General features: G+C 46.0%; 1 long non-coding RNA gene across 6 annotated transcripts in view; it reads right to left on the bottom strand.

The window, feature by feature from the left end:
• The window catches only part of LOC149125399 (uncharacterized), an 85807-nt gene that overhangs the window by 12211 nt on the left and 55371 nt on the right, over nucleotides 1-18225 (bottom strand). For 3 of the 6 annotated variants that reach the window (XR_016210443.1, XR_016210448.1, XR_016210447.1), the window contains one exon: nucleotides 4881-7661. The exons of the other annotated variants lie outside the window; for them this stretch is intronic. This is a non-coding gene — a long non-coding RNA (uncharacterized LOC149125399). Of the gene's footprint in view, nucleotides 1-4880; nucleotides 7662-18225 lie in introns of those variants that run through there. 6 annotated transcript variants of the gene reach the window in all.

Below are 18225 nucleotides of genomic sequence, written 5' to 3'. Positions count from 1 at the left end.
GAAAGACTAGAACAGGGGTCAGATCCACTGCCCCCACTTCTTTAAGAAAGCTTGAAGGGGACCAGCGCTGTGCTGTAGCGAGTAAAGCCACCTCCTGCAGTGCCAGCATCCCATATAGGTGCCGGTTTAAATCCCAGCTGCCACGCTTCCAATCCAGGTCTCTGCTATGTCCTGGGAAAGCAGTAGAAGATGATCGAAGTTCTTGGCCCCTGCACCCACATGGGAGATCCGGAAGAAGCTCCTGACTCCTGGCTTTGGATCAGCACAGTTCCAGCCATTGCGGCCATTTGGGGAATGAACCAGCAGATGGAAGACCTCTCTTTCTCTGCTTCTCTGTAATTCTGCCTTTCAAATATAAATCTGAAGAAAAGGAAGGAAGAAAGGAAGGAAGGAAGGCAGGCAGGCAGGCAGGCATTAGCATCAGTGAATTTCAGAAATTTGAATACCAGTGCAAGAACCCAAGATGGGACTTCCAAATGTAAAGCCACAAGAGAAAAAAAGTATTTTTAAAAACAGAGAAAGATGATAAAATTATATTTAGTTGATAAAGGGGTACATTTTACTTAGGTATTTAGTCAATTAATATATTTCTGGTTTATATCTTAGCATCAAAACAAGTCAAATGTGGGCTGCTGTTTGCTTTGTTTTGCTTTATTTTAAAATAAACTATACCCACGGCTAAGCACAGTTGTTCAGATTGCATCACCCCTACGGTGGCGCACACTGACCCAGTCATTGGGAAAACATCCTGCCTTTTTTGAAGATATCTATCATCCTAACCTCTCAGAGAGTAATATTGCTCTTAAGAGTTTCATTGTTGGCCGGCGCCGCGGCTCAATAGGCTAATCCTCCGCCTGTGGCGCTGGCACATCGGGTTCTAGTCCCGGTCAGAGCGCCGGATTCTGTCCCGGTTGCCCCTCTTCCTGTCCAGCTCTCTGCTGTGGCCCAGGAGTGCAGTGGAGGATGGCCCAAGTGCTTGGGCCCTGCACCTGCAAGGGAGACCAGGAGAAGCACCTGGCTCCTGGCTTCGGATCAGCATGGTGCGCCGGCCGCAGCGGCCATTGGAGGGTGAACCAACCGAAAAAGGAAGACCTTTCTCTCTGTCTCACTGTCCACTCTGCCTATCAAAAAAAAAAAAAAAAAAAGAGTTTCATTGTTGAGGCACTGTGGAGTAGTAGGTAAAGCAGCTGCATGTGACACCAGCATCACTTCTGATCCAGCTCCCTGCTAATGGCCTGGGAAAGCAGTAGTAGATGGCCCAAGTTCTTGGACCCCTGTACCCATGTGGGAGACCTGGATAAAGCTCCTGGCTTCTGCCTTCAGCCTGGCTCAGACCTGGCCATTGGGGGGTAAATCAGCAGATGGAAGATATATCTCTTTCTCTCTTTCCCCACCCCTTTCTGTAGCTCTGACTTTCAAATAAATAAGTAAATAACTATTTTTTTACAAAGTTACATTGTTCTCTTCAAAACATGTTGGAGTGTTTCCATGCATGAGGCAGTAGCCAAAGAGGTACAGCACAGTCATATTCCTGAGAAGCAATGTTCTAAGTCCACCAGGAGAGTGATCATGTCCTAACAAACAGACAAAAAAAATCAAACTCTGAGCACCTTTGATATCACTGCTAGTTTGGTAAATATTAATTTTCGATAGGTTAAACATTGACTGACCCACTGTCACCAGAGATGTGGGAATGGGAAGATGAGCAATAAAAAAAGAGGAGGAGAGGAGAGTTTGGGTTATGGTCATGTCTGGTGTTGCAAACAACTGGCAGAGAGTGCCAAGTTCTGGACTTAGCCTGCAGGGCCAGTGCTGCAATGGGGGAAGAAGGAGACTGCAGTAGCCCCCAGGTGCTACTGACATCCCGTCTCAGGCCTCACACAGGCCAGCAGGAGCTTTAGTGTCTAGAAGCCACTCTAGAGGGTGGTTCTAAGTAGCTCCCAAATGCTCAGGGCCTCACCTGGGAAAGCGGAGGACTTAAGCTTCCTCCATTAGAACCCCCTGAGTGGTCACGGGTAAAGAGTCTTTGCTAAGAAAGAAGAGGTATTGGTTTGTCAAAATGGAGGGGTTAGCTTAACTCTTACTTCCAGCAAAAGGGAAGGAGGGCAAGGAACGGCCTTGAACATGGAATCGCATGTGGGTCACCTGGGAGCCCACTGCAAAGATCCACGTGGCTGAGTGATTTTACTCCCTGTGAAAGCTCAGTGAGTTCCTGGGTGTTAGGGACTTAATATGTTCTCCCACCACATTCCTGTAATGAGGTCCTAACTCTAGCACCTCAGAATGTAGCTGTGGAGATAAGGCCTTTAAAAAGATCATGGCATGAGGTCGGCACTACGGAGTGTAGTTGCAGCCACTGCCTGCAACACCCATATCCCATATGGGCTCTGGTTTGAGTCCCGGCTGCTCCACTTCCAATCCAGCTCTCTGCTATGGTCTGGGAAAGCAGTAGAAGATGGCTCAAGTCCTTGGACCCCTGCACCTGCATGGGAGACCCAGAAGAAACTCCTGGCTCCTGGCTTCAGATCATTGCAGCTCCAGCCATTGCGGCCATTTGGGGAGTGAACTGGCAGATAGAAGAATCTCTCTCTCTCTCTCTCTCTCTCTCTCTCTCTCTGCCTCTGCCTCTCTATAACTCTGTCTTTCAAATTAATTAATTAATTAAAAAAAAGAAAAGATGATGGCATTACAGTTGGGTGGTTAGGGTGGGTGCTAATCCAGCCTAAGCAAGGTCCTTCTAACAAGATACTAGGACACATAGAGGTAACAGGAACATAGGGGGTACAGAGGGAGGTCCTTGTGAGGAGACGAGGAGGCAGCCTTCTGCAAGCCACGGAGAGAGGCCTCAGAGGAAGCCAACCCTGCAGGAACCCTCGTCTTGGACTCTGGCCTCCAGCACTATTGGAAAGTGCAGTTCTATTGTTGAAGCCCCCCAGCATGGAGTGTGCACTTTGTTGTAGAAGCCCTGGCTAACTAATACACTGGGGACAGGGCCTCCGTGTGCTCTGAAGGAGGTGACCCAGTAGGCAGTTGGCTGCAGCACAGCTGCTCATGACACCACTGTTTATTCCATCATCAACCTTGGACCGCACCACACAGCAGCTCACACTGGGGTTTTCCCACATGCTGTTCATTATGCCAGGTTAAATTCTCCTTTATATTATTCATTAACATTTATGTGATTATTACACAATAATTGTGTTATATAATATAATATTAATCTAAAATTAACATTTGTATAATAAATATTATATACACATATTGTATAATACAACATATATTACATTAATAGTGCATTATAGTACTAGTCATAGTAATTGCAGTAATATTAATGTGATGATGCAATATATAATATTATATTAATATTATATATTAATTGTTAATACAAGCTTAAAAGTCAAAAGAAGTTAACTGCAGGTACAGAAATACAGGATAGAAGGATTAAGTTCTAGTGTTGTATAGCACAGTAAGGTGACCATGGTTAACAGTAATTTAGTGCATTTTTTTTTTTTGACAGGCAGAGTGGACAGTGAGAGAGAGAAACAGAGAGAAAGGTCTTCCTTTGCTGTTGGTTCACCCTCCAATGGCCACCGCGGCTGGCGCGCTGCGACCGGCACACCGTGCTAGTCCAATGGCAGGAGCCAGGTACTTCTCCTGGTCTCCCACGGGGTGCAGGGCCCAAGCACTTGGGCCATCTTCCACTGCACTCCCGGGCCACAGCAGAGAGCTGGCCTGGAAGAGGGGCAACTGGGACAGAATCCGGCGCCCCAACCAGGACTAGAACCCGGTGTGCTGGCGCCGCAAGGCAGAGGATTAGCCTAGTGAGCTGCGGCGCCAGCTAATTTAGTGCATATTTCAAAATGGCTAGAAGACCGGACTTTGATGATCCCAACACAAAAAAGTGACAAATGCTTGACATGCTAATTGCCTTGACTTGATCCTACACATTGTATACATGTATCAAAATATCATATTTGCCCCTGTAATCACATACAATTTTCATGAGTCAATTTAAGACCTTTTAAAGCTTTAAAACAAAGTTAATTGCTTTCTCCAGGTTCACCCAGGTAGGGCATTTGGGACCCTCTGATTAACTGGGCCAACGTTCTTCTGTCACATTCAGGGGGATCCCTGGAGACTCTAAAGACCAGGGTATAAAGGACCATTTGCCACTCTCCCATGCTGACGGCAGTTCAGTGCTCCCGGGAACACACTCGCTGGGGCTTGTGTCTACGTCCTGCAACACAGAGAGGGAAAATGCATAGCGAGTCTTAATTCTTTCTTGACTGCATCTTCCAAGCCACATCCTGACCACCCAACCCTGCCTGGTGGCCAGTAAAAAGACATCTACAATCCCACAGACCTCACTAGGGACTCGCTTAGGAAAGCACGTTTGCTTTTCCAGTAGACTGCTCTGTCTTGTTCAGCTCAGTTTGCTGAGGAAACTCTGCCTCAGGCTCCTGGTCAGTGCCTCTTTTTTAAAGGGATATATTGATAAAATATTTATAATATAACCTCCCTCTCACATGCATTTGTTTCCTTTCTGGAAGCACGGAGGCATTTCAATAGATTGCCTATGGCAGCAGAGGGGTGACTGGAAAGAGCTTGGTGCTGGTTGTCTATAGAATCCGGGAATCCTGACTTCTCCACTCCGCGCCTGCTGCCCACTGCAAATAAAGTCCACTCCCCACTGGACTCTGGTTCCCACTTCCACAGAAGAGATGCATCACTGCTGGGAGAGACAGAGGTTGTACAGGCGATTAAGACATTAGCGCCTCCTGAAGGAAACCTTCCATGGCAATCTCTATGATTGGATTCCATTGACATCTTTATTGGCCAGATACCACCCATAAGCACAGACTCATTGTCGGAGAAGGGTATTTTTTTTTAAATATTTATTTATTTGTTTGAAAGGCACAGAGTTTCACAGAGGCAGAGGCAGAGAGAGAGAAAAGTCTTCCATCCACTGGTATACTCCCCGGTTGGCCGCAACAGCTGGAGCTGGGCCAATCCAAAGCCAGGGGCCAGGAGCTTCCTCCAGGTCTCCCACATGGGTGCAGGGGCCCAAGCACTTGGGCCATCTTCCACTGTTTTCCCAGGCCATAGCAGAGAGAGCTGGATGGGGAGCAGAGCAGCCGGGACACGAACAGGCGCCCATCCGGGATGGCAGAACTGCAGGCGGTGGCTTCACCCACTACGCCACAGTGCCGGCCCCGGAAATATGGTATGTTTAGGAAATGATTGAATACAATCATCAGCACTGGGGGAAGTCTTAGCGATTGGGTAGTCTGATTCTCTCACATTAGAGATGAGGGACATGAAGTGCAGGCAGCGGAAGTGACTTGTCCAATGTCCAAGAGCAGGTTCCTGGCAGAAGGGGTTGAATGTCCTGACTCTCAGTGCAAAGGCTCCAAGGTACTCTGCAGCAGTGAGACCATCATCAGACTAGCGTATCCACGCTGACTCACCACGCTGTGAAAGCATGTGCACCTCTGGAAAGGATCCATTAAAAAAAGAACCAAAACCGACGCAAGATAGAAAATAGATCTTTAAATTAAATTGCTGGGATTCCAGCTCTCCATGAGGAAGCACTTGTTGGGGCTGCCAGAGTGATAAAATATCAAAACAGGCATATCAGAGGAAAGCACGCCCAGAAATTCTGGAGAGCACAAGATATAAAGCATATGTCTTTGATCATTACAGGGTCCTCTGGCCCGAAACAGGGAGCAAATAGCCTCCCCAGTCCACCCAGCTCTATTGGAATTCAGTTCTGATATCAAGGGCCTTCCAGAAGGTCTCGGACACACAAAGTGCTGTGACCCAGCCCATCTGTATCACTGCTATGATAATTCCTATGAAATTTCTTCTTACAACCATTGCTTTGCCTTTCCTTGTTCTTTTATTCAAAAAAAAAAAAAAAGGCCATTGTCATAGGCCAGAGCAGAATCTGGAAAGCCTGAATATTAGGTTTTTACATTAGATATATGTTTATACATGAAATCCCTCCCCAAGAAATTAGAGACCTGATGGTAACCACTGGTCCTCCCAAGCAAAAAAGTCAAATTCAGAGCAAGGCTCACTCTCAGACATTATAGATCTGGCTGAGCTGTGTCCTGGCTATCAAAGCAGTGGCTCAGATGCAGCAGAACTCTGACCTTGGAGCAAAAGGGCCACTTGTTTTCTGTCCTTTTTAGATCATCTCCTAAATTCAGGTTCCTTAAAGTTTAAGACACACACCAGATGCAGGATGAGGTCTGAGGCTTGACAACGCTGGGGCTAGAGAAGCTAGGGTTACCTGAAAGCGGGCATCATCGCACATCTCTCCTTGCCTATGAGGCCGCATTAATGCCTCTGTGTCACTCTACAGATGTCCAAAAAGCCTTCAGCATTCAGGACCATCACCCACAAGAATGAGGTAAGCTTCTGTACATCAAAAACAGGGGGGACAAAGGGAACCATCCCTGCTCCTTCCCAATGCCTTTCAAAATATCACTTAAAAAGGCAACTCTGCATATCTCTAAATAAATGCCAACCACCTCTGTGCCTCACCCAGACATCTCTCTCTGCTGGGACCTACCTCAGTCTGGTTCCCAATGAGGCTGAGCAACAATGAAATACCTGTTACTGGAAACTGCCTTCCCCAGGATTATCACACACACCCTTCTTGTCTCAAAAACCGGAATTAGCCAACTAGCCTGCCCCTGGAGCTTGCAACTGTTGCTCTGTTCAGATCATTCTCCACAGCCGTCAAACACAAGAGTGACAGGCCCTTGCGGCTCAGCTGAAGGTCACCTGCCACACATCAAGACGGAAAGGATGTTCATGATGACAGAGACAAAGAGGAACAGGCTGACCTCTTACGCGTCCATATGTTCTTGGATACTTGCCTCCTCCTGGGCTCCGGTTTAACTTTCTGTGTTCAAAGATTTTAGCAAGAGTACTGGATGTGAGAAAAGCAAGGCCAACCCAACAAGAAACCCCAGGTGCTAAATCTGTTTGTTTCAAGGCTCCCCTGAAAGCTATTGGGAAACTCGTATGAGATCTCTGTTCCAAGGAGTCGTGTGGTTTAATTCATTTCACTGGACCCAAGGCTTGTTCTGAACTCCCACATCCGTTGATATTGCTTTACTTTTTGAGCCAGAAGACAGCAGATACATTTGATGAATTTTCCTTCCCTCACAGCCTGTGCTGTGTTAAATTTCTGCGTATGTGTACACCAGGAAACCATTAGGAAAATAGCTATGGGTTCTTCCTTCTTCCTCCTCAGCACATCCCAGGAGAGAATTCTTTGTACGTGAAGAACGAGTGTGAAGGCATGCACACACAAAGGCATACAAGTCACAACTATTCAGGCTAGAATTTGGAAGGAAGTCAAATCCTTTTCTTTGAGAACAACAGGGTCGTTTGTGGAAGATTCCACAGGAAGACTCAAACCTCCTGGTAAATATGTTAAATACCATTGTTACTGTTGACGTGTGTGCTCACATCTCTGTGAAAGTATGATCACCTTGAGGACAGAGATTCCGTGGTTATTTTTGGACTTCCTGACACCTAGCCCTATAAATTCAAGAGACAGTCACTCAAGAAATGTACAGCTGGTCCTCCTCCTCCACAGGTTCAGCCAACCAGGAATCGAAAATATTCAGGAAGGACAATTGCATCTGTACTGAACAAGAACAGAAGACTTGTTATCATTATTCCCTAAACAAACAAGTATGACAACTGTGTGCATAGGATTTACATTGTAGTGGTAATACAATGTAAATAATAAGTAATTGGTAATACAATGTAAATATTAAGTAATCGGGGCCAATGCTGTGGTGTAGTAGGTTAAGCCTCCACTTGTGGTGCTGGCATCCCATATGGCACAGTTCAAGTCCCAGCTGCTCCATTTCCTATCAAGCTCCCTGCTAATGGCTTGAGAAAGCAGTGGAAGATGACTCTAGTGCTTGGGCCCCTGCATCCACATGGGAGACTCAGAAGAAGCTCCTGGCTCTTGGCTTCAGCTCAGCCCAGCTTCTACCATTGTGGCCATTTAGGAAGTGAACCAGTGGATGGAAGACCTTTCTCTCTGTCTCTCCCTGTCTCTGTAACTTTGACTCTCAAGTAAGTAAATAAATCTTAAAATAATAATAATAATCAGTAATCCAGGGATGATTTGAAGTTTATGAGAGGGTTGCTTAAGTTAAAGATAAATACTACAGCATTTTCTATATGGGACATGAGCACCTGCAGATTGTGGTATCTGCAAGGACTCCTGGAATCAACCCCTGCGGATGCAGAGGAACAAGCATATTTTTGAATGAACAAAAATCTTATTTTGGAGGCCATTCCTCTCTGTGAGAAAATGCCCCTTCACTCTCCTACATTATGACAGTAGCATCCCTTCCTCCAGGGTGCAAAAGTTACAGCTCTACATCAAAGAAAATGACAACAGAAATTTTGAAACTAATGTCAGGATGTTATGTGGCAAGCTACTGTCAAATTCTTATCTAGTTCCATTATGGCATACTTAAATCATTTCCTTTTATCATGGTTTTACCATAAATTAAAAGCATTCTTCAAAATGTGATTTTATGAAGTTCCTTTAAGAAATGAATTTTTTAAAGATTTATTTATTTATTTGAAAGGCAGAGTTACAGAGAGAGAGACAGACAGACAGAAAGAGAGAAATATTTTCCATCTGCTGGTCCTCTCCCCAAATGGCCCACAATGGCTGGAACTGAGCGGATCTGAAGTCACGAGCCTGGAGCTTTTTCCAGGTCTCCCACCTGGGTGCAGGGGCCCAAGGACTTGGATCGTCTTCTACTGCTTTCCCAGGCCATAAACAAGAGCTGGATCAGAAGAGGAGCAGCCAGGCCTGGAACTCGGGCCCATATGGGATGCCAGCGCTACAGACAGTGGCTTTACCTGCTATGCCATAGCACCAGCCCCAAGAAATGGATTTAAGGCAGGGACCTTATCAGCACAATACATTTCCAGGTGATCCTCTGAAAGATGTGCTTCTTGGGTCTGGAGCCAGTGGAGTCTAGTGCAGGGGCTTGACACTTCTCCATCACTGCTCTAGCTGTTGTTAGAAGTCAGTCTCTCCTGTCCTAGAACAGTGCCTGACCATGGGTAGGCGCTCAGGAGGTGCTGCTTGATTTAATACCATGGATAAGTGTATATATGAATGATGTCCTTACATTTCCTATGCTGCTGTCAGATGCTCCAATGGTGGTGAGTCTTACAGGCTGAGTGCCAAGAGACTGATAGTAGTTACACCAGTACATCATTCACTTGGTTAAATTACTGGATTACTAACTAGCTTTCCAAACCAGAATTAGGGTCTCAACTGCTTCCTACATGTACAAGCTAATCCCCAAATTCAGTCTCTGTCACTTGGCTCTCTTCTAATTTCTGTGTTACTGAGGACTCTTGGACTCATGAGGCAGGAACTTAATGAGAATTATATGAAACAGAGTCCAGGTGGGGCTGGCTGCATTTGTCTTGAGAAGTTCAGAGCTGCATTCAAGCAACCCTCCCAGAACAGATCCCTTCACTGGGACTCACTCCCTCCCCTTCAGGCCTGGAAATGCTGAAGGCTCCCACCTGTCAGCCAGCTCCTGGCCCCTGCACCTTTGCTTGTCTTTCCTAAACCTTGCTACCTCGGAAGACAAAAACATGGTCCCTTTATGGACTGCTACTCAGTTCCCCAATTTGAGAGCACAGTCTCCTTCCCACTGGAACCCACACTCCCACAACCTCCCTGGACCCCTTCTTTCTGCCCCCAACGTAAACAACAAGCAAACAAGTTTCCAAGAAGTGTTTCTGTGATTATAACTTCCTCACAGAAAGTAGATGCTCAATAAATATTAGACTAAATCACAAAATCGCACTGTCAAGACTAAAGCTAACCTCTGGCTCTTCCAATTACAGATAAGTAGATAATCGTCCTTGAGTTCTGAAAGTTTGGGTTGGAATATGCAAGATTTTCAGAAATAAGATGCTCACTTGAAGTTGACGAGTCTTTTTTTCTTTAATTTTACTAGATCTATTGTTCTCAACCTTGACTGTAGGGCAAAAAAGGAAAAGTATTACACCTGTGGTACTTTTATAATCATCTTTGGGCACATCCCCCCAATTCTGATTTAATTAGTCTGGAGCGGATCCCAGACACCAGCCTTTTTTATAGCTCCCTGGGAGACTCTAAAGGGCACCTAGGATTGCAAATCACTGTTCTTGACAGGCCACGCCTTCTCCTTCCCAGGAGTGATAAATCTTCGCCTCCCCATAATGAGGTTGCAAAGGTGAAGGAAAACCCCACATGGAATATTGGGAGAAAAAGGATCAAGGGAAGTATTTCAAAACCATGTTCCCACTTAAACATAAATGTGTTGAATAAATGAATTGAAAGTGCTAAAGCTCTAAGGGCAGGTGAGAAGTTTCGAGCTGAGAGCTCTGTTTTGTAGCCGAGTGCAGTGTTCTCAGCCACAAGCTACGTGTGAGACTCAGCTGAGCTGTATTGAAAAATGTTTGTGCTCTGGCCCCACCTCAGGACAGTTCTATCAGAAGCTCTGGGGTGGGGTCTGGGCCTGGGTGGTAGCTTTGTGTTTTCAGTCCCCCTCAGATGAGTTTAATATGGCCAGTGCTAAGGACCAAGATCTAGATAAGGCAATTTTTCTGAATTCCTTGAAATTTATATCAGATGTTCTGCTTTTTCTTTTTCTTTTTAAAATATTTGACAGAGTTACAAAAAAAGAGAAAGAGACAGACAGAGAGAGCTTCTAATCCCCAAATGACAATAGCCAGGCCTGTGCCAGGCTGAAGCCAGGAACTTGGAACTAGATCCAGGTCTCCCACCATGGTAGCAGGAACCCAAGCACTTGGGCCATCTTCTGCTGCTTTCCTAGGTAAGTTAGCAGAGAGCTGGGTCAGTAGTGGAGCAGCCAGGACATGAACAAGTGCCCATATGGGATGCCAGCATTGCAGGCAGCTTAACCCACTACACTGGCCCCATACTGGCTTTTTAACACAAAAGGAAAAGAAAAAAAAGTTTAACTTGAAGTCAAATTCCAACTTTTGAACACCTTGAAGTCTTTCGTATCTGTGAGTGTGATTAAATGGTATTGCTAGCTTTGACTTTCAGTTGCAGTGAGGCAAATATGGTAGACTGGGGAGGCGGGGGAGGTCAGTTGCCATGGCTGGTTGTTGTCTAAATCAGTCATTTGGTCATTTAGTTGGTCAGATGCTATGTAGAGTGACACTGGCTTGTGTGTTTGGATGTGCCCTGCGCTGAAAATGGTGGCTCTCCTGGACATGTGGTCCCCATATGAAGTGAGTTCTGGGGAAAATGTTTTTCCAGTAGAAATGCATCGCCAGCTAAATGTTCATGATTTCCATTGACAAGAGGAATGGAAGCAAGGTGCAAGGTTTCCAGAGGAGACACAGAAGGCCAGCGTGCCAGGCCAGAGGCAGGGAAGTGGCAGAAGAACTCGTGTTGATCTCCACCAGCCTCAGATGCAATCAACAGTGACGCTTGCCTGAAGATCATGTAGAAAGCACCAGTGCACTGGAGATGAAATCACTGCTTTCCTTGAAATGAAACCCCGTTTCCTAAAGGCACTTTACAAGTTTACATTTTGAAGTATGCTTTTCATTTATAGCAAAACCACAATAAAGAGAAGCAACTCCGTATGTCATAACAACCCCGGTTTGGTCACTAACTAGCCCCACAACCAGGGCAAGATGTTTCCTCTCTCTGGCTTCCCATTGGAAGCTTCCCAGCCCTGGCTGAGCAGAATGCACAGAGAAGCATTAAACATACCAGACACTGACTCAATCAGTCTGCAATGGGGTCCAGGCATCAGCATTTCCTAAATTCCCTCAAGTGATTTCCACATGGGCGCAAGCTGGGGCCCACTGCTCCTTTTCAGCTCTCATCTCCCCTTGGGCTTAGGAGTCCTAGCTTTTGCAAGTGAGTAAGCTATTGGAAGAAGTTAGTAGCCATGACTGATAGAATTCAGAAGAACACCCAACCAACACTAACTACCTCACCTCGTAAAAGGGCCACAATTTCTTTCTTTTTTTAAAAAAAAAAATGACTATCTTTTTATTTTTATTTTTTATTTTATTTTATTTATTTATTTTTGACAGGCAGAGTGGACAGTGAGAGAGAGAGACAGAGAGAAAGGTCTTCCTTTGCCGTTGGTTCACCCTCCAATGGCCGCCGCGGCCGGTGCGCTGCACTGATCCAATGGCAGGAGCCAGGTACTTATCCTGGTCTCCCATGGGGTGCAGGGCCCAAGCACTTGGGCCATCTTCCACTGCACTCCCTGGCCACAGCAGAGAGCTGGCCTGGAAGAGGGGCAACCGGGACAGAATCCGGCGCCCCAACCAGGACTAGAACCCAGTGTGCCAGCGCTGCAAGGCAGAGGATTAGCCTAGTGAGCCGCGGCGCCGGCAAAATGACTATCTTAATCAAACAAAACAAATCTAAAACCACTTTGGAAATGTATCCCGGACAGTCTATGCCTTTGACATTTTTTGCCATCCTGAGAAGTTGTCCAATAGCCCTTGCTAGCATGCAATCCCCTAAAGAACCACCAGGTCAGAAAACTGGTCATTTCAGTGTCACTAAAACTTTTCGTGGTCCCACTTCAAGCCTTTCCAGTGTCTTGTAGGCATTTGGGCTGTGGGCTTATGTACCTTTTCACATTTGGCCTTGACTCCTACTTTGGTTTAGATTTGTTGCCAAGTCCACTTTTCCATGGGTTGGCTGGACTACCAGTATAAACCAGCTCAATCTCGCTCCAGGGCTGGAGCTCCTCCAGCCACATTTATGCCTGGAGAACTGAGTCCTTCCTGGCCTTGAACAGTCACTGTGTTCTCACAGCCAAGGAGCCATCCTGGAAGCACATGGATGGGCAGTTCCAGAATTTTCTTTCAACACCGTCCAGTCTGTGATTCCAGTTGTGGTGAACAAACCAAAGGGAGAGGAAAGGAAGTCCAAAGAAGAAGTAACTTAAGGCCGATTTCAAAGAGCAAGCAACTGGATAAAAGTTATGGACTAAACAAATTGGTGGACACTTGCAAACACTATGGAATTAAAGCCAGTATAAAGGCATTCGGGTGGAGGTATTCTGATGAGTGAACTTCCAAGGGTAAGGACTGACTTCCTCAGTGATTGCTTCAACCTGCACTTCCTTTTGGCTCCAGAGATGCAGCCTCTACATTAACACCTAGAAACCATTGCTTTCCCCTTGAAGGTGGAGGTGATGATGTGAGAACACATCTGGCACAAATTTGGGTCTTTGGCTCCAGGATTGACTGGCTCCTATAGCCTAGAGAATTACTTTTGTGTTGCTCCAGCTTTGTAGAACTGCAGTCCCCAGCACAGTTGACTTGGTGTGCAAGCGTTAGAAGTGCCTGGAATTTCTGCTTGCCCTTACATCCCTCATTCTCAATATTAAAAAAACATATTGAGTAAGAACGTTTCTTAGGTCTTATCTTTATTCATCATTATATTGGCCTAGATCTTACACACCAGAAGTAGAAATAAGAGAAGCTAGAAACAGCCTGGGGAAAGGTCAGGGACAGGATTAAACTTGTCCCACTAAGCAGTTCAGCCAGAGTCCCTGCTATCTAGCTGTCACGCCAGCTGTCACTCACCCCTCGCCACGCCCAGGAGAAATAGTCAAAGGAATCTCCAACTCTATAGAACAGTGAACAGGTGCCCAGTTACCTCCAGGATAAGCCCACTGTGAGAAGGCAGGATGTAGAAGTCCCCTAGAAATACCAAGGCCAGGAATGGGCACCAGGTTGCATTTGGGGAACACAGACTTATAACAAATTGGATTCCAATGTTGAGTACCTGCAGCCACTGTGCTATCTGCCCTGTAAAGCTAGCTCGCCGGTGAAGAGCATGTGATTTGGTGTTAGACTATGCTTGGTTCAATTTCCAAGTCCTTTATTCCCTTACAGGGAGATCTTGGGCAAGTTACACAGATACAGGTATAGCCTCGGTTTTTTATTCTGTAAAATGGGAGGAAGTCAATAAACTTCAAAGAACCATTTTGGGGATTAAAGAAATGTGAATGCCAAAATGTAGGACAGTCTCCAGAAATTCTATCTTTGTTATCCTTTTTTAAAAATTTACCTTTTTTAAAGTATGGCTTTGCTTTGCTTTGTTTTTGAAAGGCAGAGTTATAGAGTGAAAGGGAGAGACTGAAAGATAAAGAGATCTATTCACTGGTTCACTCCCCAAATGGCCATAATGGCCAGGGCTAGGCCAGGCTGAAGCCAGGAGCCAGGAGCCTAATCCAGGTCTCCCAAGCAGGTGGCAGGGCCCCCAAGCACTTGAGCCATCCTCTGCCACTTCCCCAGGTACATTAACAGGGAGCTGGATTGGAAATAGAGCAACTAGGATTTGAATTGGTGCTCATATGGGATGTTGGCGTTGAAGGTGGCAGTTTAACCTGCTGCACCACAGTCTGCCCTGTTTTTATTATCCCTGGTGGTTATCTAGAATGATAAAACTGTCACTGAATCTGTCCCAGGAATAGAACATTTTTCAGAGCTGGATTTTGTGTATTGGCTTGACTTTTCAGCAAGTGCTTTTAGCACTTCAAATTGAACACCAACGCAGGGCATGAGACACAGAGCACTGGCATCAGCTAAAGCTAACATGGATATTGCCGAGGAAACAAAGAAGAGACACAACCTTGATTGATTGTTAAGCCTGATTCATACCAACAAGGGCAAAGCCAATGTGGTTCTGTTAACTGTCCTAAGGATATTTTTAAAGAAAAACAGTTTTGTAGCTTTCAGATATGAGCTGGAAGTGACACTGGATTCAGGAAGTGTCATGCAGTTGTGTTTTTTGGAGGCTGCTTTGGCAGCTAGACTGAATTTGTGATTAGCACATCAACTTTGAGTATATGAGAGTCTCTGACATGTTAGAATGGGTTGAGGGCTGGCGCTGTGGTGTGGCGGGTAAAGCCGATGATGCCTGCAGTGCTGGCATCCCTTGTGGGCACTGGTTCGAGTCCTGGCTGCTCCACTTCTGATCCAGTTCCCTGCTAGTGTGCCTGGGAGGACAGCAAGGGATGGTCCAAATGCTTGGCCCCCTACACCCGTGTTGAGGATCTGGAGGAAGCTCCTGGCTCCTGGCTTTGGATCAGCCCAGCTCTGGCCATGCCTGCCATTTGGGGGGTGAACCAGCGGATGGAAGACCTCTGTGTGTGTGTGTGTGTGTGTCTCTCTCTCTCTCTCTGCCTCTGCCTCTCTGTAACCCTTCCTTTCAAATAAATCTTTAAAAAATATTTTAAAAGAATGGGTTGAGAAAGTTCATACTCAAGCATTTGAAAGCTCTGTCACACTCTGTCGGTGTTATATCTGAGCCTCACAGGCTCACGCTCTCTCTCTCTCTCTCCCCCTAGGCAGATCCAAAAAGAATTCCAATTCCTGCCCACATTTTCACTTACCTTCATGATAAAGCAGGGACAGTGGGATCACTTTCCCTAAAGGACTGAGCTGAAGATGGTAAGGCATTTGGCAGAGCACACAGCACCATGTAGGTGTTCTCAATCAAGTTTAATTGTTGCCATGGCTGTGGCCTTGATGCGTGGTTATTCGGTCATTTAACAGACTGCACCACACTTGTCCTAGACACAGTGACCTGAACGAGGAATATGCAGAATGGGCATTGAACCTAGCAGGTAAGATGCCCATATCCCCCACTGGAGCACCCGAGTTTGATTCCTGGCTCCAGCCTGGCTCCTGCAGACCCTGTGAGGCACAGGTAATGGCTCAAGTAAGTGGCTCCACTTGTGAGATTTGGATTGTGCTCCTGATTGCTGGTCCTGCCCTGGCTTCTTCAGGCATTTGGGGAGTGAACCAGTGGATAGAATCAATCAATCTCTCTCTCTCTCCCTCTCTCTCTCTCGCTCCTCCCTCCTTGTCACCCAAGTTTAAAAAAATAATGATAATACTCATATTAAGGGTGGGCATTTGACCCAGCAGTTAAAAGGCCCATGACCTATATCAGAGTGCTAACTCCAGTGCCTAACTCCAGCTCCCTGCTAATGCCAACCTCGGGAGGCAATAATGATGGCTCAAGTAGTTGGGTTCCTACAACCCACATGAGAGAGCTGGATTGAGCTCCTAACTCCTGGCTTTGCCTCGGCCAGGCCATTGTGGGCATTTGGGGAGTGAACTAGCAAGTGGGGTGTATGCGTGTATATGTGTGTGTATGTCTGTCTATCTGTCTGTCTGTGTCTGTTTCTTCTTCTCTCTGTCTCTCAAATAACAAATAACATGAAAAAAGAAGAACCAAGAGTACCTCAACAAATACTTTTGGGATTTTTTTGCTTCAAAACTAAACTTAAAATTCCATTTCTCCATGAACTCTTTGAAGTACCCTCATACACCAGAGGTGCAATCCCTCAAGATGCTCAGACTCCCCATTCTCATATAATCTTTACTTATTTATTTAAGAGGTAGACAGAATGGGAGAGCAGTCAGAGAGTCCCCATCCACTCGTTCACTCTCCAAATGCTCAAAAACCAGGAATATAAATCCAGATCTCCCATCTGAGTACCAGGGACCGACTGTTTGACTCAAGACTGCTGTCTCCCAGGTACACATCTTCAGGAGGCTAGAACTGGGAGCCAAACTGGGACTCACACCCACGTGCTCCAATATGGGCTACAGGCATCCTGAACTGCTAGGCTAAGTGCCCACTCGGAAAGTGGTAACTTCCTCATGAAGACCAGAACACAGTGCTTTAGGTATCCAGAGGCAAAACGAGGAAGACGTCACAGAGGATGTCATCTTCTATGTGGGCTTTAATCAGTAAGCAAGGGTTTCCCTGCCAAAGGGAAGGGTTTTACAAGGTAGAGAAAAGAGTGTGTGCGGAGGTTTGCATTAGTGAAGAGACATGGTGGGCAAGAGAGTGGTGATGGGTGCTGATTTGCTGATGCCCACCATACCCAGGGTCAGGAAAAGGGACTGGGGAGAGGGCAGGGTCAGACTGGGAAGACATTGATGATCAAGCCAAGGATTTGGTGTGGATCCCGTGGACCCCAGGAATCACTGGTTTGAGTGGAGAAATGATGTGAGTTTGTTTTATGAAGATAAATCTGGGGCAGAGAGGAAGCTAGAGCGTGGAGTTGAACAACCCAGGATGAGGGGCCTCAGGGCGAGCAGAGAAAGGCGCTCACTGTTGATGGGAGTAATAGCCCCATTGATCTCACTGCAAACTGGGCCTTCCGTGCGATGCTGGTACTCAGAGCTGGCTGGCCACCAGCAGGGCCTTGTGGCCCCCTGCAGTCCTTCTGAAGAGGAGAAATCTTCAGGCAAGAGAAGAAAGACCTCAGCTTGCTGTATGGTGCAGGGTCCACGCTGAAGAGAGCTCGGTGTCTAACACCACCACCAGAAATCAAGAGCTGTTCTTTTTACCTGTAAGCAAGAGAGATTTTATCTGGCCCAGAAATCCCTGGAGAGTGGTCCTTTTGATGGAAAAGACCTGCAGATGAGGACGTCCAGGTTGGGTCCCCAACCTTATGTTCAAATCTATCTATGGCCTCAAGTCCTGCATCTTGTTTGCACCTCTGAAATGTGCATGGGGAACTATGCTTGAAAGATGAACTGCAGAAGAGGAGCTCTATCCAGGATGAGGAACTAGATGCCAAGTGCCCTGGCTTGTTTGGGACGACTCTGATTTTAGCACTGGAAGTCCACCATTCCAGAAAAACTCCTCAGTCATGGGCAAACCAGGGGGGTAAGCAACCCTAAAGAGCTATAATAAAAATGGAAAAAAGACTGCGATTCAGTCTTTACAAAATTTCATAGCAGATACATATGATTCTTTGGGAAAATTAAATGACTTTTCCTCTATGTAATTTTAGGACACCATACATGTGAACTCAAATAATGCATGTTTCCTCTAATAAAGTTCAACATGTTGACTTACCAAAGATAGGAGAGAAGACACTTAAGTCAATAATGATAGTAGTAAGTAATATATTGGGCACTTCCTCTATGACAGACATTGTTTGAAGAGCTTTACATAAACAAAGTCATGTAATCGTCATCATAACCACCTTATCATCATCATTCCCATTTAACAGATGATAAAAATGGAGGCACAGAGATTGCCTACATAGTAAGCGGACATGGTGGAACCTGCACTTGAACTCAGGCTGCCTAAGTTCAAAGTCCACGCTTCCACTTACTTCCTATACA

The sequence above is a fragment of the Oryctolagus cuniculus genome, chromosome 7, assembly GCF_051225735.1.
Source record: "Oryctolagus cuniculus isolate XC-2025 breed Fujian yellow rabbit chromosome 7, ASM5122573v1, whole genome shotgun sequence".
Lineage (NCBI taxonomy): Eukaryota > Metazoa > Chordata > Mammalia > Lagomorpha > Leporidae > Oryctolagus > Oryctolagus cuniculus.
This window is presented reverse-complemented; position numbering and strand designations above follow the sequence as displayed.